The 23,205-nt window shown below is 40.8% G+C and overlaps 1 protein-coding gene across 2 annotated transcripts in view; it reads left to right on the top strand.

Moving 5' to 3' along the window:
• The first annotated feature begins 1,686 nt into the window (after nt 1-1,686).
• Nucleotides 1,687-23,205, top strand: part of LOC119660383 (GATA-binding factor A) — a 91,085-nt gene continuing 69,566 nt past the window's right edge. The window contains exon 1 of one of the 2 annotated variants that reach the window (XM_038068907.1): nt 1,687-2,554. The gene's annotated coding sequence lies outside the window, so the exon portion shown is untranslated. The remainder of the gene's footprint in view (nt 2,555-23,205) is intronic. The other variant, XM_038068908.1, reaches the window with a different exon arrangement.

Genomic DNA, 23,205 nt, shown 5'->3' with positions numbered 1-23,205 from the left:
AGAGTGAGGTCAATCGAAACAAATTTTCTGTTTGATACGGAATGGTTTATTTAATATTTAAACTTTTTCATATTTAAACTAATCCATTTTCTTTAATAGATACCGACTTTGATTATTACCAATTTTTGGAAAAAAGTATTGAAAATTCAAAAACATATTAGGAAACATTATTAATATGTTGTTGTCTCAATTGACTCCACTCTTATTAACGGAGGCAGACACCGAATTCTACTCTATTCTAAAAATACACCAACTTCTAAATCTAAATCTCATTTAGTTTTTCCGCTCCGGGCTTCTGCAAGGTTTAGTCCAATACTGACCCTCGGTACCGCATAATATTCCTGAAGTGGATAAAATAATATAATACAGAGAAATAAGCTTGACAAATAAAATATTAATTTCTGAAAAATTATTCTAATGGATATAAATATGTAACAGTACGTTTTGGAAACAAAGCTTCTTTATTATAAGAATCGGTTAACAAAACATTATGCGTGCAAAAAAAATATGGCGGTAGTAAAAATTATGTCTTCTTATCTGAAGTTTGGAGAATGTTTCTTAGTCTGAAGTTAAACGAAATAAACAGGTTGTAGAGAGTATTTCCTTTATTAGATAAAACTGTATAGCTAAAAAACTCCCTGCCTCTCTGAAAAGAGCATACTTATAAAAAGGACAGTTGGTTCCCGAAATACAGTATGCATGTTTCTTAGCAATTTTAGCCAATAAAGAAATTCTCTGTGCAGTTTGTTTGTTTTGTATGACCTCTTCTTGCTTGACTCTTACATCAAATTAATAAATTAATTCAAATTAAGATAATTATTGATAAAAGATAAATTTTGATTGTGAAGCCCTGTGTAATTTGTATCTCAAATACTGCGTTTCTTTCTACTTTGATTTCACTCTAATATTGTTAGGCGTCAAATAGAATTCATCTAAAAACCAAATTCTGCTGCATTTATGACTTAAAATTATAATTCCGCATCGAAAATTCATATCATTATTGAAAATCAATAAAATGTACGATTTTGTGGAAACAATGCATTTTATTATTTTACTGTCTTGACAATATTATAAAACCACAAAATTTAAATATTTAAATATGAGCAATAAAAAACGGATCAAAGAAACAAGTTTATGGTTGGAAAGATATGTATGTGGCTTAAAATAAAGATGCGGTTTAGTACTACCTCGGTTACCCGTTTCAGTGTTGGCAATCTTCATTCGATAATATGAAGATATTGGCGTTTGTTTAATGATTATGTATTAGCTGTTGTTTCCTATTCTTTATATGTTGGACATGAAGATATCAACTGATTTTCGCTACACACTCAAAAATTGTTTACTTTTAATTAGAGTTTCTAATGAATATATATTATCTTTTCCGCTATTCAACTGAAAACGAATGAAAAGTAGAAATCATTTTTCAGATGCATAAAACTCCCAATTTCTCTTATTTGATTCTCAGATATTTGAGAACTCTCAGTCTTGAGTTCTTCCACAAAAACGAACAAGAATTCTGGAAACATCCTTTGGAACAGCCTCCCTTCGGCCCAACATATCATATCAACAAAATTTTACCTGTCGGCAGAGATAGAGCAGCAAAACGAGTTGTATCGCATTCGGATTACATCGCCTACAAGCCCAATAGAAAGGCGTATCGCGCCCGACTCCTCCCCCAACACTCGTTACAGCAGCACGATGCGTGCATTAGCCGCCATAGTTCTTGACTTCTCGGAACGTCCCACACCGTCCCTATCACCTTCCCTATCTAATCGGTCGTCTCCCCGTCGACAAGAGAACTCGTTTCCCATAGGGAAACTCGTTCAGTCTCCGCCCGAATAGTTCGTATCGATTTCCTTCAGGTTTCGTGGTCGATACGGACCACCCCACCCGGCGCGACTTATCAAGAACATTAGGATCAGGGTTGATGGGGGCGTTGCGTGCTCCCTAGTCGCCTTGGAACCCGTTTAAAAATGGTGTTCGCACGACCCGCGGTTGCGTCCCGACGCTGAGTAAACAGAACTGACCAGTTCCAGTGCGAGTTCGATACCCGACAATTGAGCATCGTGTTCTGATTCGGTCCGAGATTTGCGGCTCCAACTGGGTTTAGATCTGGAGCTGAGGAGTCTAGAGTCTGCAGTAGTGTTAGTGCGCTCCACACCGCTTCCTCCATTGTGCACTGTGTTTGGTTGGTGTCTTCAGCCCGGGCGAACAGAAGCTCTTTTGTGTACGCAGTGCCCCTAATCATAATCGTGTGACAATTTTATTGCGCTTTTTGGGGAAATGTTTAGATAAAATTATTAACACAAGATAAAATCGTTATTTGTTATAAACAAATCCGCGGAGCAGATAAGTGGCGATTCGCATTGCGTTTCGAGTTGGTGAGTGAATTGGAGAATGAATGCTAATTAGATAGTGAACATGTGCACGCGGCTCGTTGTGCGAGAGTGTTGAACTTGAACAGCATCTTCTTGGGAAGTATCTAAACGAGATCTGCTACTGTCACCGTCTGCCGAGTCAAATCATTTGCTAGAGATTTTTTTCCGCAAATAAGGTAGGTAATAGTGTGTAACGTTTTTTACTGAATGGAAACTTCTTTTATTGTTGAGGGAGAAAAAACCTATGGAAGTCAATATCCCAGCAAATTTGAGGGAAACTGGTTTCAGATTTTATTACTATTAAATTATCATTTTTTAAGCGGAATAATCAGTGGGAAGAAGCAGACGGAAATATGTATGTAGAGATGATATTAAAATATATTGGACGAAAACATGTGTATTCATAAATTTAATACGGATCCGCTTAATTCTTGCGCCGCTGGATAAAAATGCCAATAAAAATGAAAGCAAAATAAATTCTCAACAGATTTGATAACTCGATATTGTTTCAAAAACAATATGTGGCTACCGAAAAGGTTATATATAGTCCAGAAAATGAGAGCTTTACTGCCACACAAATTTTTTGGAGACTTGGAAATTCATTTGATAATAAAATAAACAAATCAAAAAGAACAAAAGATTTATCCGACATTAAAGAGAAGCCAAAATGACGGTGCAGTGGTCGAGTTGGTTCAGAGACAGCCACTCAATTCCGTTGCCCCCGGTTCGAATCCCGGTTCATCGTGGATGTTTCTGTTGACCTTTGTGTTGTTTCACCGCTGTAGGCTTGTAACTTATACAGCCTTTCAAGTATGATGATAATGGAACTAAAACACAGTGTCTTGAAAATGCAATGGGAAAAAATAAAAATAAACAAAATGACTGTGTGGATGACCAACACTTAACAAAGGAGCTAATTCAATTTCAGTTGAGGCTACTTATTATGAAGGAAATTCTCCACCCCTAGGCACTCATATATGTTCATGAAGAATTCGCGAAAAGCAAAACTTGCGCTAACCAGAGTTTCTTACATTTTTATCCCTAATACAATAATCCAAAAACTTCGAGGTTTTATCATAGTTTTTTATTGGTTTTGGCTACCAAATACACTTGTTGTAAACGTAATAAAATGTGAACATTGAATAAAAATTTAGAATGCAGAAGTTTGTCACTTAGAGTTAGAATGTCCTGAGAAGTCCTGGGTTGCGGCTCCTCTTTTAGTTTTCTTGTGGCAGCCTTTTCAGAGAACGAGTACATTGTTGGTTGCGTTTACTTTCCACAATAGCTGCTGGTATACTATTTATTCTATCATTGATAATTTTTTTTCACTTTCGTAATTCTCTCGAAATATGGTTTAAGGAGTTTCCATCCGAGCACCGTATAAAAATCATTTGTTTTTTGTTTTGCATTTTTTGAAAGTGTTACCATTTACATATAAGTACTGTGTTGAAGTTTCATGAAGATTCGAGCATTACCTTTATAATTATAAAGACTTTTCTGAGTCGCCTGTACTAGCAAAACAGAATTCGCGGTTTTGGTGCGAGATATTTGGCTTTGACCCTTCAATGATTTTTCGCTAAAGAAAACCTAGATGCGTGTCTCTCAAAACAACATTTTTGAACGTGTCGTTGTAACTTTTCTGAAACTAATTAACCGATTCGGCCCCATTCGATGAATGTGTGTAGACCTGAGTAGAGGAGGGTGGGAAGGGAGGATTTCCCGGAGTTTTCTCGGGAGTCCAGAGTAATAATTTCAGTGGCAAAAAAGGAAAACTGTTGGGCACGTATAATTTTTATTGCAGGCCTGCATGAATTCCACGCCTTGCCCGGTTTTTCTGCATAATTTTCACCCCGGACCCGGTTTCCGCTCTACGGCCTTGTATGTGAGGCTATCGTCCCCAATCAGGTTATGAAATTAATATAAAATTTTACAGCTTTTGCGCATTAAATTGTATAAAATATGCTGATTTTTTTTTCAACCGTCCGCTATTTGGTTGCTTATGCTTAAAAAGTCTGCTTGAGGTAGAGACGATAGCCCCCTGTCTACAGATTACAAATCTTTTTGATTTCTTGGTTTGATACCATTAAAATCGAGGATGTCTACAATGCAAGTGGAGTACCGTTGTTTTAAAGTGGTGTAGAATTACTAAGCAAATTTTTTTTATTATCTTTCAAGAGTGTATTAATGTAACCCAAAAGGAATTAAATCATTTTACACAATACAATTCCCTAAAAGAATTTAGAAAAGTGATCCTCTTTTAAGCCAAAAGGTAGGAAAATCCCTTAAGTCATTTGGAATTAGCAGCAAACCATCGTTCGCGATGTTTGTGGATAAAACAAGTAGTATTTCCGCGGGAAGGGGGAGTTTTTATGGTTCCGCCTCCGGTTGAGCTATTTGCAAAATATTCTCGGTGGTCCAAGTTTGCATGTCGGATTTAATTGATTCGTTGATATCTTGCTCTTTTATTGAAAAGTTCACACAGTCCCCCTTGTGTCTATCAGTTGTGTGATGTTATTCACCAAATTTGAGATCACTTAAGAATTTTCATTACTTTGGGTTACTTCGGGTCATCGTTTTTTACAACAACCATTCATATTTCGTCCTTGTAACTTCTATCCTTGAAAGGTCAATATCCCTAATGACTTCCATAATATTAGAAAATTTACACCGAGCTTTTATTGACCGCTTGTCTGAATCTATTCCGCGAATTAACTCTCCGACTGTGCGCCGCAAAAAAATATGATTTAAAAACAACGATTGTTCCATAATTTGTAGGTTGCAGTATTGAAGTCGGGGGAACAAACGCAACTTCTACAGGGAAATCAAGGTCTTTATACACGTAAATCTTGCCCTCCGGATAATTGAAAATCCCAATATTTCCTACCAAATTGTCAGTCCCTTGACGGGGGGGGGGGGGATTCTACAGCAAAGGTTTTAATGTGAGATTCCATGCTGGAAAGTTTGGTGGAAATGCTACTTTTATTAGCGAAGTTAACGTTAGTCAAATTTGCCCCTTTCGCATCAAATTAGTAGTCACTAAGAGATAAAATGTCAATATCACATCGAGTTGAGTATCGGGTATATTCAACGTATATATACTACGAGCTATGTATAAATGGAACCATCGTGTACCCAAATATTCTTACATAAACAACCAACAAAACCTTTCATACCTAAAGGGCCGAGCTTCCGGCTTCCAACTTGTTTATTACCTTTCATCGCTCCTGGATTTTCCGAAAGGTACATTATCCCCATAATTGAATCTTAGCTGATTTTAAACCGGAAACCTGCCTCTTTCAAAACAGTCCTGTATCATTCACATTGAAAATTGTATGCCGAATCAGCTGCTTCCAGGTCAGCACTGGCTCTTTCTCCTTGAAGTCGAAGGCTGAGGCTGTGAAAATTTGAACGTCGTTTTAACATATCAAACCAACCTTGACTTGTTTTGCACTCAACAGCACTGGTTTTTTTATTTTTTAACGTCAATTAACAGATAAATCCTTAGCGATAATTGCAATAGCAGCAAATGTACCTGCTGACTAACTAGTTTCTCATATTTTTGAAAATTTATAATAATTTACGATTGATTCCAACATATCAAACTCCCGAACTTTTGCAGCAGTAACTCCCGCCTCTAAACAATCGTTATCCTGTTAATACTAAATGTGCTAACCCTTTCGCCTTTCATGTAATATCGCATGTTATAGATCTTCATACATTGACACGTGCATTAAGAAAACTGTGGTAATTTTAAAACAATTAGTAGAGGTGAGCCATTTCAATCATATCATAAATCTCATATAGGTGTGTATGTATTTATCGATCAAGGAATATACCAACCGCTTGAGCAAACACTATATGTACAGTGAGCTTCAAAATAAATTGTATGGCATACTTTGCTAAATTTCAAATCTTTCCGAAGTGACATTACCGACCCTTTTAATAGCTATGAAATACAATTTTTATTCCATCAATTCCACATCAATAACAAGTTGGGAAAGCGGAAGTTCGGCGTTTCAGGTATGAAAGGTTTTGTTTGCTTCTTCTGTGAGTATATTTGAGTGTAGAACTATCCCATTTGTACGTAGCCCGTTATGTATATGCATTTACCATGTTAGACTACTCACTTTAGTGTGGTATTGATATTTAGTTCCAGTAAATTTTCACGGTAAGCTACTGCTACTGTAACTTTGTTAGTAATAGTAGGATTTTCATCAAACTTGGGGATAATATGTTTCATATTATATTCTGCACTACTACATTTTTATAACTCTAGGATAAACCGAAGGGAGTTTTTACTCAATTTCCCAAAAAATATGGTAATATACTATTATTTACTTAATTAGAGCAGATATCGATATGGAGAGTATTTTGAGGCCTGGACAACATATAGAGGCAGCTTCATGATTTTTTTCAAATTTTTCGATTGGGTAGTTTCTGAGAATGGGTCCTTTAGAGAAATCATCACTTTCCGACCGTCCCACTCCTAGCCTTTCTAACAAATCTCAAAACTAAGACCGGCAAGGAAAAGTACTAATTGAGACCTTGATACCCAACATGACTATATTTGGCGAAAAAAAATCTTACACCCCCTTTTGCATGTGCCCCCTCTTAGTCCCAACGTAGAAGGATATTGCAAGTCTAGGCGTTGAGAGTTCCTGAGAAAAGTGGCTGTGTCAGACAGATAGACAGACATTGAATAAGGTTTTGTTTTGCAAAAAACAAAATATTCCCCATATTCATAGAGTCAAAATAAAATATAGTCGAAAATAAATAAATATAAAACAAAACAAGTGTGAAGAAGTTCACCTAAAAGAGATACAAAAATGCAACCATCAATATTTTGTTTTCCTTTTGCCTTAAAAACAGCTTCTACCTCCTTGGCATTTTTTAATTTTTGGTGCCACTCCTGGTGGAATTTCCTAGTAGCGATGCTCATTTTTCGAATTTTCCTGTCGAGATCTTCCCACAAATGCTCAATTGTATCGAGGTTCGGTGAGTTGTACAATGAGGATTTTTATCCTATATATCCTTATTTCAGCTTATAAAAACGGTTACTCTTACTCTGTACAAGACAATGATCTCGCCAGTCCTCCTGTATTCCTCGAGACTTGGGTTCTAAGAAGAATCCTCCGAAGAATTTTTGGCCCCCTACATGAGGATGGACGAATCCGTAGCCTACATAACGATGAAATCTATGAAGGATACCACGATTGTCAGGTTGTGGATAAAATCCGACTCAATGGTTTACGGTGGGCGGGTCACTTAATCCTTATGGAAGAGGATGATCCAGCCCGGAAAGTCTATAAGGGCAATATCTATGGTAGAAAAAGAAGACGAGGCAGACCCTGGCTAAGATGGAGCGATGGCGTAGGCCAGGACGCCAGACAGCTTTTAGGCATATCGATTTGATGGATTTCGGCGCAAAACCGGGATGTCTGGAGTTCCTTATTAAGGCAGGCCTAGACCGGATACCGGTTGTTGCGCCGTTGATGATGATTTTATTGGAAGATCCCCTTTGGGTGCAATTTCAGCTTTTCTCCACTTGCCGCCATCGTGTTTTACTGTCTTCCTCTCTTTGCCGGCTGTTTTCCTAGCAAATGCTAAAAATTTGTTCTCGTCGCAAAACATCATATTTTTCCAAAAGGGGAAAATCATGAATTTGATACTTTTTGACAAAACCCGACTTTGTTGGTTGACATTTTGATATGAGTAACTTCTTCCCCGAAACGTTTTCGAATAAATCACTATCATGCAACGCCCACCTGATTGTGCTGGTGTAGATATTTATTCTTGCAAATACCAATCTTTCGGGAACCTCTTGTTCCCTTTATCAGTGCTAACAAGTCTGCTCATCAGTAGGCTTATTAGTTGTATTTATACTAGTCTAAATCTATACTATATACTATCCTATTATAATTATGACTAAATTAGAACTTAAAAAACTTATATCTAGGCCTTGTAAATGAATAAATATTCAATTACATTTTAATCTTCTTCTTTTTCTTCAGCCTTTGTCCCGTTCACAAGCGGGGTCGGCTCGTCGTGATCGGCTTCGCCATTTGGCTCTATCGAATGCCTGATCTGGGTGCAATCTCGAGGCTTTCAAATCCCCATCCAGCGTATCAAGCCACCGTTGCTTAGGTCTGCCTTTTGGTCGTTTACCATCGACTTCGATGTTCAGACCAATCTTTGCAAATGAATTCTCGTTTGCACGAATTGCGTGACCATACCATCGAAGACGCCTCTCTCGCAACTTTTCCACGATCGGTGCAACCCCATAACGATCGCGGATATCCTCATTTCGGATGTGATCTAAACGTGTGACGCCACTAGTCCAACGTAGCATCTTCGTCTCCATTACCGCGAGACGCCGTTCATTGTCTTTTATGGTCGGCCAACACTCAGAACCATAGAGAGCGACTGGACGGACAACATTCCGGTAAATTTTAGATTTGAGACGTTCGTTGATACGTCGATCACAAAGGACACCAGTTGTGGAACGCCACTTCATCCAGGTTGCGTTAATGCGTGAAGCAATTTCATAACGCAGCTCTCCATTGGCTGATAGCGTTGACCCGAGGTATTTAAATCGCTCAGATCTGGGCAGATCACTGCCGCTGACAGTGATTGTACCTGTTTCATGGGGATCGGTCGTCAAAAATTCAGTTTTGTTTAAATTCAATCTGAGACCGTGTTGCATGAGGCGATCATTCTATTTTTGAACAAGTTGCTCGAGATCATTTTTGCTATCAGATGCTAAGAAAACATCATCTGCATAAAGCAGTGTGTAGGGCGCTGGACGTTGGATATCCCGTGTGACGGTGTCCATAACAAGAACAAAGAGGAGTGGTGAGAGGGCACTTCCTTGATGAACTCCAACAGAGACACGAAGCGGTTTTGATACACCCGCCATTCTAATGACTAATTTTTTTCAAAACAGCCCTATCCAAACGAAATTTAGGGGACATATAGAACCTATTAGTGACATAAATTTACGTGGATTATAAAGGTGGTTCTCCATACATACAAAGGATGTAGTTTGCACCGGACTCGTTTTCAAAAAATATACAACCCAAAAATTTAAAAAAAAACAGGGTGATATGCTGATGTAAAATTTAGGCCTTAAAATATCTCCCATCACGAGATCTGCTCAAATGATCTTACTAACAGTATATTACCAAATTTTTGAAATTCATTGAAAAGCCCCCCTTAAGCTGATCCTAGGAGAACTAAATTGCAGCAGCATAGAGGACAGTGTTGTGCAAAATACTGCTAAGTAGCAGTTCAAACTTATCAATTTCGTCCGAATTTCCTGCATCTCAAACTATAGAAATAAGATGTCGGAGTCATATTGGCATTCGAGTCAAATTCTAAAGTTCCATATTTGAAAATGTTACTTTCCTCCAGCCCTTCCAGCCTTTTTTATATCTGTTTTCGATAAACTTCTTTGCACTTGCTGGTCTTTGTGCGCTTAGATCTTTCACGTGCCACAAAATTGACGTGTCCTTTCCGGTGCGGACCCACCGATCGAAGTGCTCGAAGAAGAGGGGAAGTGGATGATTGTCTCAATAAGCAAATATTTGCCAACTGGAATACGGTATGAAATGCTCTCAAAGCTAACGTAAACAAGTCGGGAAACCGGAAGCTGGACGCTTCAGGTACGAAAGGTTTTGTGTATTTCTTAGTACGTAGCACGTAATATATGCATATGTCCACTTTCAGGTGATATTGACATTGATAGTCTTCAATTTTCAAAGAAGCAACAACTTCGACATATTATAAATTTGTTAGTAATAGTGCGATTTCCATCAAACTTGGTATGATCATGCTCTACACTATAGCCTACATCACTGCTGAATTTCCTGCCGCTAGGATGAATTTAAGGGGGGTTTCCAGCCAACTACAAAAAGTTATAGTAATATACTATTATTAACTTTCTTTGAACAGATATCGGTATGAAAGGTATTTCGGAGCCAAGGCACCATATAGTGGCAGCCTTCTGATTTTTTTTCAGATTTTTCGGTTTGGTAGTTTCTGAGAATGGCCCCCTTAAAGAAATGATCACTTTCAACCCCCCGCACTCCCCAAGTTTCCAAGAAATGTCAAAACTAAGACCGGCTTCGAAAAGTACTAATCGAGACCTTTAATTTGATACCCCACATGACTATATTTGATGAAAAAAAATTTTACACCCTCCTTTTGCATGTATGGGGACCCCCCCTTAAATTCAACGTAAAAGGATGTAACTCACTGTATGTGTGACCGTTCACAGTTCCCATCTTTCTACCAAATTTGATGTCAATCGCTATAACCTTCTCCGAGAAAAATGCGTGTGACGGACAGACAGACAGACAGACAGACAGACGGACAGACAGACAGACAGACGGTAAACCGATTTTAATAAGGTTTTGTGTTTACACAAAACCTTAAAAACGCTAATTTATAAAGGATGATTTTCTGAGCATACAAATGTTGGATCCATGTAACAAACAGTCAGAAAGTGGTAGTAGGCCTTAGGTTACCTTAGAGACACGGAGAAACCCTTTGACACTATCTGGTTTCAGGCTCCTGGAAAATGAATTTTCGTAGCGATGATGAGCTGCCTGCTTATAACAAGTGTTTTGTCATCATAGAGGGAAATCTCACCACAAATACAAAATTTAATGTTCTAAATGGATTGCATCAAGGGACAGTGACTGCACCTACAGTTTTTCCGGTATTTGCCCGTGTATTACTTTACTTATTTGAGCTTGACAGTTCTCCGTAAAGGTCATTAATTGCCTTCGAGGGCAAGCGAGCTTCAAGTTTTCAGAAGATGTTCCATGACATTAAGTTCTTTACGGCGGAAGAAAATCAACGCACAAAAGTGCGAAACAATGCAATTTCGAAATTCCTTGGCGTATGCGAGTAGACACTTAAAAAGAAATTGGAGAGATTTTCACATTGCCACGAATGAGGATAGTTCTTCATAAAAAAAGTATTAGGGTCTGCATCATGTCGAACGTCTGCAATTGAACGAACCATTAATAAGCAATTGTGCTTGACCTTTAATTTAAATATTTTATTTTTCTCTGCACCATACTCTCTTACTAGGAAATCGCATCAAATTGTCCTTTCGAATTTAGCGGCTAAATTAGGACTCTTTCTTTCTGAACTAATCCTACGGCGCTACAAAATAAGCCAAGCCCTTGAAGTTCTTATTGTATACTGTCTTCAGAAAATGAACAGGTGCATCGGAAGTTCGTTAAAACAAGACAAGCTTGGCTAATTATAGGGCAACTACAATTAATTTGCAGATCCAATCGAGAAAACTGTGGGGATGATGGAGTAGGGAGGGGGCAGCTGATGCATAATAAAAACGTATTGCTTCTTCTCCTACAAAAATATTTATTTCATGTGTATGCCTACATATTCATACATATTTCCGGACTAACTTACTCCCTTCTTCAGTACTTGGGTTACTAAATTATTGGCAAGGTAATATGGGTTTAAATAGAGAATTGGAATTATACCAATTAGAATAAATTAATCCGAGTAATGATTATTAAATGAGCCCCCTAATGTGCCTCCAATTAGGGATCCATTAAAGAGTTAAGAGATTATTGATTCTGCAGGCAATCAGTTTTATTAGTTTTGATGCACAATTTTCTTCGTATGTGCACTATTAAATTATAAGCCACAATACAAGCTAAACAAATAGGGTCTCCTTCTTTATATGATAAATAATTTTTATTTTGCATAAGTTCTTATCTCGTTGGTTATTTACTCGCATCATCAGTCGTTAGCTATTCTGTAGGTCACAAGTTTTTGTGTCTTGTATAAAGTTTCTACTATCATTCAATGGGTTGCGTTGGTTGTCCATATACAGTAGTTCAAACGCATAACCGGACAAAGACTGATTCATCTTTTCAACAGTTTTTTTTTGCACTAATTTACCAATTTTTTTTTTTTTTCAAAATTTATATGCATCTTTTAGATAATCAAAAGGCCTTTGAAGGGAATTATATAACATAATTTAAATATATATATATATATAAATTTAAATCAAACAAATAATCGGACAATCACTTCAAAAACAGGATTTCAATATTTTGAAGCATCTCCTTTTGCTTGAGATTTGAATTGCACAAGATTTGGACCAAATTTTGGAGAAACATTGTTGCACTCCTGCTTAATAGCCTCCTTAAACTTTTCTACATTTTTAAATATTAATTTCTCTAATTTTCGTGCCAATTCTTCCCTAACATGGACAATAATGTTCAGATCTGGTCGCTGTGAAAAGTGTTTTCATCAATTCCGGGTAGTTATAGATGAGCCACATTTCAGGAACATAGGAAATGTGAATTGAATTGTCGTCCTAATAGAAAGCGAATTTATCCAATATATTCAGCTCCTCAGCACTTTGCTTTACATTTTGCTTTAAGATTTGTAAATATTGGAATCTATCCATTTTACCGTAAAGAAATATTTTTATTAACTTCTTTGAGAATATGCCACTCATCATGATCGTCGAGTTTTTGTCCTTTGAGCAGTTCGGCTCCTATTTGAAATATAACGTTTTATAACGTCTAAACAGTGAAGTGGCTTCCGCAAACAATTTTTCCGATAGTTCGGACAGTTTTACTCGCTCCATGCAGCTTTATTATTAGGTGATGTATTTCAAGATTAGTTTCTTTGATACCGACAGTCATTGCTTCCATATTCTTTTCCTTTCGATGAAAACTTCAATAATTCTTTTAAATTTCAACTAATGCACGTTTACCTACTAGTAACAAATAACTCTAGGAAGAAAGTAACGTTATATAGCGAAATTCTGCTGATTTGTCTGTGTCTCCAATTATCCATTCGACGTGAATTTTTGGCTATTCCTTATTATTTTGATTTTTAAGGTTTTGTTTGTAAAACAGGGGGGGTAAAATTTGTTTTCACCAAATATAGTCATGTGGGGTATCAAATGAAAGGTCTCGATTAGTACTTTTCGAAGACGATCTTAATTTTGAGATTTGTTAAAAAGGCGAGGAGTAGGAGGGGTGCAAAGTGATGATTTCTTTAACGGAGCCATTCTCAAAAACTACCCAACCGAAAAATCTGGAAAAAATCAGGAAGCTGCTTCCGTGTCCAGGCCTCAAAACACTCTCCATATCGATACCTGTTCAAATTAAGTTAATAATAGTATATTACCGCATTTCTGGCAAAATTGAGTAAAACCCCCTTAAGTTTATCTCAGAGTTATAAAAGTTGGTAGTAGTATCAAAATCATTCTATTAGTAACAAAGTTACAGTAGCTCAAAGTTGTCTTTACCGTGTAAATTTACAACCCGAAGTACTAAATCTGATATGCTAAATGCATATTCTTCACAGGCTACGTACAAATGGGATAGCTCTACACTCAAATATACTCACAGGAGAAGCAAACAAAACCTTTCATACCTGAAGCGGACAGCTTCCGGTTTCCCGACTTGTTATTATAATGTTGAATGAAAATGTATTATGTTATATACATCTCTTGAAAGGCGAGTTTATTATCTAAAAGCTCTATATAAATTTTGAGAAAAAAAACCTATAGCCATAAGTTCTGTCAGTACTTTGAAAATTTATTACAGCAAACTAAAATAGATACAAAGGTGAAATTATGCTTATGGTTATTCGAAATTATCGCCACGGTTCTTCACAGAAAGCTTCAGACCCTTGGGTCACTCATCATTCGCTGCATGAACTATTTCCAGTGGCATTTCAAGCGCGGTTTTCACTATGCTGGCCTTCAAAATTGGCAAATTGGAGTGCCGACGACGGCAGGCGACCCCTTCAACCTTATTCCATAGAGAATAGTCCAACGGATTTACGTCTGGGCTTCCGCAAGGCAAGTCAGCCGACGCTATGAAATCTGGCACAACCACCAATAACTAACTTTTGAAGTTTCTTGGCCTTGTGGGCTGGCGCAGAATCCTGCTAAAAGCACCAATGATTACTATCGAACAAACTTTCATTCAGAGGCTCAATTACGGGCATCTATTCATACAACACTGATTTGGTCTTGACCCCGGTTTGACAAAAATGAATATCCGTCAGACCGTGGTAGGAAATACTCCACCATACTGAAGAAGCGACTTCTTTTGAACGCGATCCTTAGCCTTATAACATGACCTTCCATAAATCCGATTATTTTGGCGATTAAATTTTTCTTCGATAGAAAAGATTTTTTCATTCGTAAAAGGATTTTGTGATGCTAATTTTTTGCGACGCGTTTTATCAATTTCTTGCATCGCCGAAGAACGATTTCCCGGATTCTCGTGGTATACTTGGAGACATTCATCTCACTCACTAAACCCTTCTATTTGCGAAGCGGACTCGGATAAACGCTTGTACGAACAGCCTGCACAATATTTGGCTGTCTTACAGACCTCGGACGCCCCTCCCTTGGCCGATCTTCAATGTTATCTGTTTCTCTGTACCGTTGTAACGTTCGGTAAACAAATCGTTCACGTATGGATAGCGATTGAAGCGTTTTATGAATCTCTTACCATGCTCATATAAGGAAATAATAGCCACGCGTTCCTCGTACTTGCCGAACCCCATTGTTATGCTGCTTACGAACAACTCCCTGGGTCTGGGGGTAAGAGGGGATCTGCCACTGTTTTTCCTTTTTAATTTCTCTCGTTACGACTTTTCCCGATTTACTGACAGAACTTATGGCTATACTGTGTATATTGTTTCTTCTATGTAAATATCAAATAAGTTACGGCGACTGCGACAAATATTATACTGGAAGACAAAGTAACTTGTAACGTCACATGCCATGCGCGCGATAGTCAGCGCATCTAAATCTGAATTGAATTTGAAATGTGTAAAAATAACAGTTATTTTTCAAAAGCTATTACTGTAAGTTTTGTTTGCTTGCCCTAGAGAAATTGTTTTTGTCATTACTGGCAACAAGGGAAGGAGTCTATTAACGACTTAAGGAGGTCGTCTAGTGTGTAAGATAAACTTTCTTTTTTGTTTTTCCATAAAGAACTTCTAAAAAAATGTATAGAAATTTGGAAATTTCGAAATTTGAAGTCATTGAAAAGTTACAGCCCTAAACCGGAGCAAGTCTACGGGGCGCTCATTATTCTTAACAAGTTTCAAAGGCGTTTTTCTCAAAACATAATTTTTTCAATCTACTGCTATAATATCTCGAAAACTATTCATTTTATTCTGCGCAAATTTATACAAAATCTTTAGTACATACATATATAATTATGAGTTGAACTAAAATTACTAAAATTACTTAGTTTCTTTTATCTGCTATTAATGCCCTAAAAGTACAAAAAAAATACTTTTCGGAGTACTTATTTCCATTTAGTTCCTTGTGGAGCTTTAAGTCTCAGGATTAAAATAACGTGTGGGTTTTTGATTTGTGTGGAGCAGAGCAACTTTTTTTATCTGCTCCTGTTGGCCGGTGTATCTCCATTTGTGTTTCGTATAATGACTTCAAAAAATTCTAAGAGTCCCTTGTGATTGACGTACCAACGAGCGTCTCAAATCTAAAATTGACCACAATGTCGTCTGTCCGGTCGCCCTCTATGGTCCTGAGTTTTGGCTGACTATAAAAGACAATGAACGCCGTCTTGCGGTAGTCGAGACGAAGTTCTTATGTTGGACTAGTGGCATAACTCGTCATGATCGCATCCAATTTGAGGATATTCGCGATCGTCATGGGGTTGCACCGATCGTGGAAAAATTGCGAGAAAGGCGTCGTGGTATAAACATGCAATTCGCGCTAAAGAGAATTCACTTGCCAAGATTAGTCTGAACATCGAAGTCGATGCAAAGCGACCAAAAGGCCGGCGGAAACAACGATTTCTTGATCCGCTGGATTTGAAAGCCTCGCGATTGCATCCAGATCAGGTTTTCGATGGAACAAGCTGACGCGGCCGATTACAGCGAACCGACTCCAGTTGTGAACGGGACAAAGGCTTAAGAAAAACAAAAGGAAAAAAATCCCAAAGTTTGCCTAAATGTTACTAAAAAAGTTATACAATTTATAAATTACTTAATTTTAATGGTTTGTCAGAAATCGAAATTCCCAAAAAAAAACATTAGAAACCCCCAACCCACTTGATGTCGGACCGGAATTGGAGAGAGAATTTCTCCCACTTGTCTGGTACATGGGCTCCCCTTTTTGGATTAACACCCATAGTTTAGAAAAATCAGACGACTACAGTTTCGTGCTACGCTGCTTCCAGGACAGAGGAGATTCTAATAAGTTGCCTCTGCCCTGGGAGCAGCGTGGCTTAGGTGGTTCAATGGTATTGTTTGCTCCTTTAAATTGATTCGGTTCAAATCATTTCGATTTGGATGGAAGATTATCAGAATTTTCAGATGAAAAAAGAATCAGAGTTTTCTGAACTGGTTACATGTATCTTCCTCCCAATAGTCAGAAGCGCTATACATTTTTTGGATATGGTTAGCAATTCTATTTGGTATGCTTTCAATTAAGCTTTGGAAATAATCTACAGGACTTTGGAAAAATTGGCGTATAGAAAATAGCAGCATGACAATCTAATTCAATTGGAGATTGGGACTCGAGTCGCGAGTCATACACATACTACTTTGTGGAGTATATAAGACATAGTTTTGTGTAAAAACAAAATCGCTTTGAAATCGTCTGGCTACTTATGTTTCTTAAGCCGATGAATTGTACGAACTGTTTTTTCCATGATTGATGGTGGCAACAATTGTACGTCATCTTCATTTGGCGGGACCTGCAATTCGTCCATAATCTACTTGTTGAGCAATTCGTCCGTAATCTAGTTGTTGAGTAATTCATCAAAATACTCAGTCCATCGATCGGAAGTCAGATTTCCCTCTTTGTTTCGGCAGGATGAGCATCGGTGAATATGGTTTCATTCTGCTGACTTAAAACTTGCGCACTTGGTGCGGCTATTTCCTGTACTTTTCGAATTAACAGATTTGTTGGTTCTCGCAAGCTTCTTTTTTCTGCCTGTGCAGTTGTTTCTCAGCGAAGTTTGTGATAGGCCTCTCTCGAGAGTGCAATATTGCATCCATTATCCCCTTATAGGTATGACGAAGGGTTTTGTTGTGGATGGCTTCAGTATTCATTCTCCTCTAATTGTCAAAGGAGATTCTGGGCAGTGTTGTAATTCGAGCCTGGAGAAGTATGTCAACGAGATAGTGATCCGAGTCTATAATGTCCCCTTATATATTTTGACATTCATCAAGACTCAGTGGTGCTGGCGTTCAATTGACACATGGTCAATTTGGTTGAAGGTAATCCAGTCTGGAGAGGCCAACGTTCAGAAATATCTGAAATTTGCGTCCTATACCAGATGCCATAACGACGAATGTCAGCCTGCTGAACCATAATTTCTTTGGTTTGGAAAATAGATGCTTGTATTTATTTTGATCCTTATGCTGAATATATATAGCTCATCCTTTTCTGAACATTATAGTATTAGATTATGAAATTTATTTACAATAATATAAACAGAAAAAAAGGTGATGTTTATAACGAAGTGGTTACGTGGATGTCATACAATTCACAAGAGAGAGGAGGAAGAGAAATATATCTTGGGCTGCAAGGAATGCTTCGTTTGGGAAAGAAGCACAGTAAACGAATTCGTTGCTGTCATTCTGGAATTCGAGGTTTCGGAATTCTCCTACGTATATAAGATGAAGCTGCACTTAGTTGCTAAGGAACTTGCGGAGATTAGTTTGCTTATTGGCGATTGCATTGATCAAGCTATAATTTCAAGGTGCTCCAGAAAGCAAGTGTGACGCGGCAGGATCTGCAGCATTCGAAATTTATTTCGGATGTTGCGGATGCGGACGGGTAGATGGCGCTGAACGTGGAAACTCTCCACTCACGCGTTTTCAGAACGCACCGGGGAAGTGGAGAGCCAGCGGTAAAAAAGTGCCGTTGGTTGGGACAGTAAGGACCGCATGGAAATAAGTCGGTCTCTTCTGTTCCCAACCGCGACACGGAACACTTCAGCGCGCTCATTAAAAAAATATTATAATCAAAAAAGGCTCCATCGGTCAATCTCCTACAAGTGCGGAAAAAGACTATTACTAAAGTTGTTCGTTATTTTCTTATACCGTTTTTGATATTAAGACTGAATGTACAGAGACTGAATTGGAAGTGTTATTTCATTGATTTGATATTATATCTAGTCATAAATATGTGGACATTTAAAATTTTCATTTACTAAAGTGGTGACCCCGATAAGGAACTTTCAAACGCCTTTCACACACCGGACCAGCCATCATTGCCACGAGATTCCGACAATCTTTGCATGAAATACTATCCGCGCTTCAGAAGTGTTCCCAATGGTGTGTGCGGATTAAGGGCGTAAAAATCTGACGACGTTCGTCAACAAAAAGAAAGTGTCGACGAGATCTCCACATTGAATTCCTGTAAACGCCAGACATTTTTGCTTATCGCTTTGAATTGTGGCTGTGTCGCTCGCAGCTGTTCCGAGTCCGTGCCCAGCCCGCGATCAGGTGCAGAGCAATTGGGCGCTGCAGCGTTCGGAAAGGATAAGTTGAACAACCGCCCGGTCTCCTCGCCGTCAGTGGCCGCGTCATTGCCGTCGTCATTGAGCAGCAGAATTCTACATCATCAGCATCGACATCTCTAACAACCGGACCGCCAACACTTTCATCATCATCATCATCGTCGTCCTCGTCTCGTCAGACACAGCCACCAACGTTGCCACCGCAGACGTCGTAGCCGCTGCAGACGCCGTAGCCACCGCTACCACAGCGGACAATTAGGTCATTTACAGGTCATTTACTAAATTACTATTTACTACTATACTACATTTACTACTATTTGCTAAATTAAGTGATTTCGTGCATACATTGTAAATATAAAAAAAAAAGGAAATTAATAAAATTAAAGCCGCTGCAAGAGACGGCGTTGAGGTGTTTCAAATCGCAAGTTCTCGGTTTTCCCGGTGTTTTTGGTCTGCGCTGGAGAGCGTCCGCTTCGGTCGTCGTTTTCTTTTTCTCGTTTCGTGCGTGCATTTGTGGGTGCGGCCTGCCGGGTCGGTGTAAATTTTACCGCGTTTCAGTATAAACTCACCGCGTCTGCATCACAATATCGTACTTCTCGTTAGGAAAAATGTCGTTTGAAAATAAAGACGCGGCAGGCCCATCGGACCCACAAGTGACCGCCCTCGCCGTACGCGTTCCTCCGTTTTGGCGTCGGAACCCCGAGCTGTGGTTCGTGCATTTGGAAGCACAGTTCCAAATGTCCGGTATCACATCGGACGCGACCCGTTTCAACTACGCGGTGGTCGGCCTGGACGAAGAGTCCATACTTCTGGTGTCCGACGTGGTGAAGTCGGCATCGTACGCTCAGCTCAAGAGCGAGTTGATCAGGCGCCTGTCGGCAAGCGAGTCGGCAAAATTAGACCACTTGCTGGCGGGTTTAACGTTGGGTGATCGAACTCCCAGCCAATTGCTTCGTGAAATGAGGCAATTGGGTGGGAGCAAGATCGGCGACGACCTGATCAAGTCGCCCTGGCTGCGTCGGCTCCCGGAGGGCACCCAGGCGATCCTAGCCTGCGTCTCCGGTTCCTTGGAGGAACTGGCAGCAACGGCCGATCAAGTACAGGAGGTGTACGTTCGCCCAACCATAGCGGCCGTTCAACCACCGTCGGATGAGGTCGGCGACTTACGGCGCGAGATCGCGGCCTTAACTGCCAGCGTGGCCGAGATGCGGGCGACGTTGGACGCTCAGCGTTCGAGTGCCAGGCCGCGAGCTCGCTCACGGTCTGCCACACGAAAAGGGCGTTCGGGTAGCAGGTCGTCAAGACAGCCTGCGGACCAGGGTATTTGCTGGTATCATCGTAACTTCGGAGATAAAGCGACAAGATGTACGCTACCTTGCAAATTCGCGCCTACCACAAAAAACTAGGTCCGCGGGGGGTCTTGGCGACGGCCACCCAGAGCGCAGCGCCACGTCGCCTAACTATTTTCGACCCCCTCAGCAGGCGCAACTACCTCGTCGACACGGGTGCGGAGGTTTCGGTTCTTCCCGTACCCCAGCATCATCGACTATATCCACAACCCCTCAAACTGGCGGCAGCAAATTCATCCCGCATCAATACATACGGGTACAGGCAAGTGGACGTGAGTCTTGGCTTGCGTAGGACGTTTCCGTGGCGTTTCATCCTGGCGGATGTCAGCTTCCCCATATTAGGCGCAGACTTCTTGTGTCACTATGGGTTGCTGGTGGACTTGCAAAATAAGTCCCTTATAGACCCCACAACCAAACTAAATTCGTCGGGCCAAATGGTATCTCACGCTGACAATAACCTTTCCGTTCTTTTGGAAGACATCTCCGACTCTCGTGTTCGGACACTCCTCCAAAAGTTCAGCCAGATAACTACCGAATGTAGTCTCTCCAAACCAGTAAAGCACAATGTGCAGCACCACATAAATACTACTGGTTCCCCGATTTTCTCAAAGGTGCGTCCTCTACCACCCCAGAAACTGGCTATCGCGCGGAAAGAATTTGAACAACTTGTTCAACAGGGCATCTGCAGGCCCTCAAACAGCTGTTGGTCTTCCCCTTTACATATGGTCCCTAAGCCAAATGGCGAATGGCGTCCCTGTGGGGATTACAGAAGGCTAAACGCACAGACTGTTCCTGACCGATATCCGATTCCACTCATCCACGACTTTGCGCATCACCTCGCGAATTGCCGCATCTTTTCGACCTTGGACTTAGCCAAGGCATACCACCAAATCCCAGTAGCTCCTAAAGACATTCCAAAGACGGCAATATGCACACCCTTTGGACTCTTCGAGTTCACCCGAATGACTTTCGGATTGTGCAATGCGGCGCAAACCTTTCAAAGGTTCATTCACTCAGTCCTGCGAAACCTCGATTTCTGTTTCGTCTATTTGGATGATGTTTTGGTCGCTTCTTCTACTGAGTCTGAGCACTTAGCCCATCTCGAGTGCATTTTTCAACGTCTCCTTGAGGCCGGTTTAGTCTTAAACGTTGAGAAGTGCAAATTCCTTCAAAAACAGGTGAGATTCCTCGGCCACTCCATTTCCTCTGAAGGAATACAGCCCGACCCAGACAAGGTGCAAGCAATAACAAGCTTCCCGCGTCCAAAAACAGTGAGGGAGTTGAGGAGGTTCTTGGGCATGCTAAACTTTTACCGTCGTTTCCTGCCCAAGGCCGCCCATCACCAGTCCGTTTTGAACGCGTACTTGTCTGGCCTCAAAACAAAAGACACACGAGAGATTGTGTGGTCTGAAGAGGCTGTCTGCGCGTTCAATAAATCCAGACAGCAACTGGCTGATGCTACACTTTTGGCATTTCCTCATCAAGATGCACCCCTAGCCGTTTTTGTTGATGCCTCTGACATCGCAGTAGGTGCTGCCCTTCACCAAAAGGTGGACCAAGTTTGGCAGCCGTTGAGCTTCTTCTCGAAGCAGTTGAATCCCGCTCAACGGAACTACAGCACCTACGATCGCGAACTGCTCGCCGCATACCTGTCCATCAAATACTTCCGTTTCTCCCTAGAAGGCAGGCCGTTCACAGTGTTCACGGACCATAAGCCTCTCACGTTCGCTTTGAAACAGAAGCCCGACAAAGCGTCCCCTCGTCAGCTTCGACACCTGAGCTTCATAAGCCAGTTCACGTCAGACATCCAGCACGTGTCCGGGAAGGACAACATTGTTGCTGACGCTTTGTCTCGTGTCTCCGAAGTTAACATCCCCGCCTCACTCGATTTCTCGGCTATTGCCAAGGCGCAAGTGGATGACGCAGCACTTCAGAGCCTCAAGTCCAACCCCAAATACAAATTTCGGGAGTTGCCCATCTTCGGCTCAAACCTCTCGCTCTGCTGCGAAGACTCGGAAAAGGGACCTCGGCCATACATTCCGGCCACATTTCGCAAGGAAGTGTTCCACGCAGTTCACGACTTGGCGCATCCCGGCATCAGGACAACAAACCGGTTAGTCACCGGAAAATACTTCTGGCCCTCCATGAACAAGGATATCAATTCCTGGGCCAGAGAGTGCATCGCATGCCAGAAGTGTAAAGTCTCCAGGCATGTAAGGAAAGAAGTGGGCTCATTCCCCCGCACTACCAAGCGTTTCCACACAATACACCTCGACATAATAGGGCCTTTGCGAGACTCGCACGGTTACAAGTATTGCCTCACAATCATCGACAGGTTCACGCGGTGGCCTGAGGCAATACCTCTGAAAGACATTACGGCGCAATCTTGTGCCGAAGCCCTCTGCCGAGAGTGGATACCTCGCTTTGGCGTCCCTGCAGTGATCATCACTGACCAGGGAATGCAATTTGAGTCCACCCTTTTCTCCGAGTTAGGCAAACTCCTGGGTTTTAAACGCCAGCGGACTACTGCATACCACCCGCAGTCCAATGGGATGCTAGAACGTTGGCACCGGACGCTGAAAGCCGCCATTATGGCACGCGACGACCCGTCCTGGACTCAAGTCTTGCCTCTCGTCCTACTCGGCCTTCGAACAACCCGCCGAGAGGAATTTGCTGCCAGCCCCGCGGAGCTGGTTTACGGGGAGAACCCAAGACTCCCAAGCGATCCGGTCTTCGACAAGAGATCGGGTCTCACGGAGTCGGGGTTGGTGCGTCTGCTGAGGGACAATCTCCGACGCATCAAAGCGCCACCGCCCACTCGACACTCGTCCATACCTGCTTGTTCGCCCAAGGAACTGGACACGTGCACGCACGTGCTGATCAGGACGGATGCCGTCCGGAAGCCGCTGCAGCCTCCATATGAGGGCCCGTACCGCGTTCTCGAGAGGGGAGAACATT

The sequence above is a fragment of the Hermetia illucens genome, chromosome 6 (genome assembly GCF_905115235.1).
Source record: "Hermetia illucens chromosome 6, iHerIll2.2.curated.20191125, whole genome shotgun sequence".
In the NCBI taxonomy this organism is placed as follows: Eukaryota; Metazoa; Arthropoda; class Insecta; order Diptera; family Stratiomyidae; genus Hermetia; species Hermetia illucens.
Note: the sequence above shows the minus strand (reverse complement) of the source record. Positions and strands in the feature narration are given on the sequence as shown.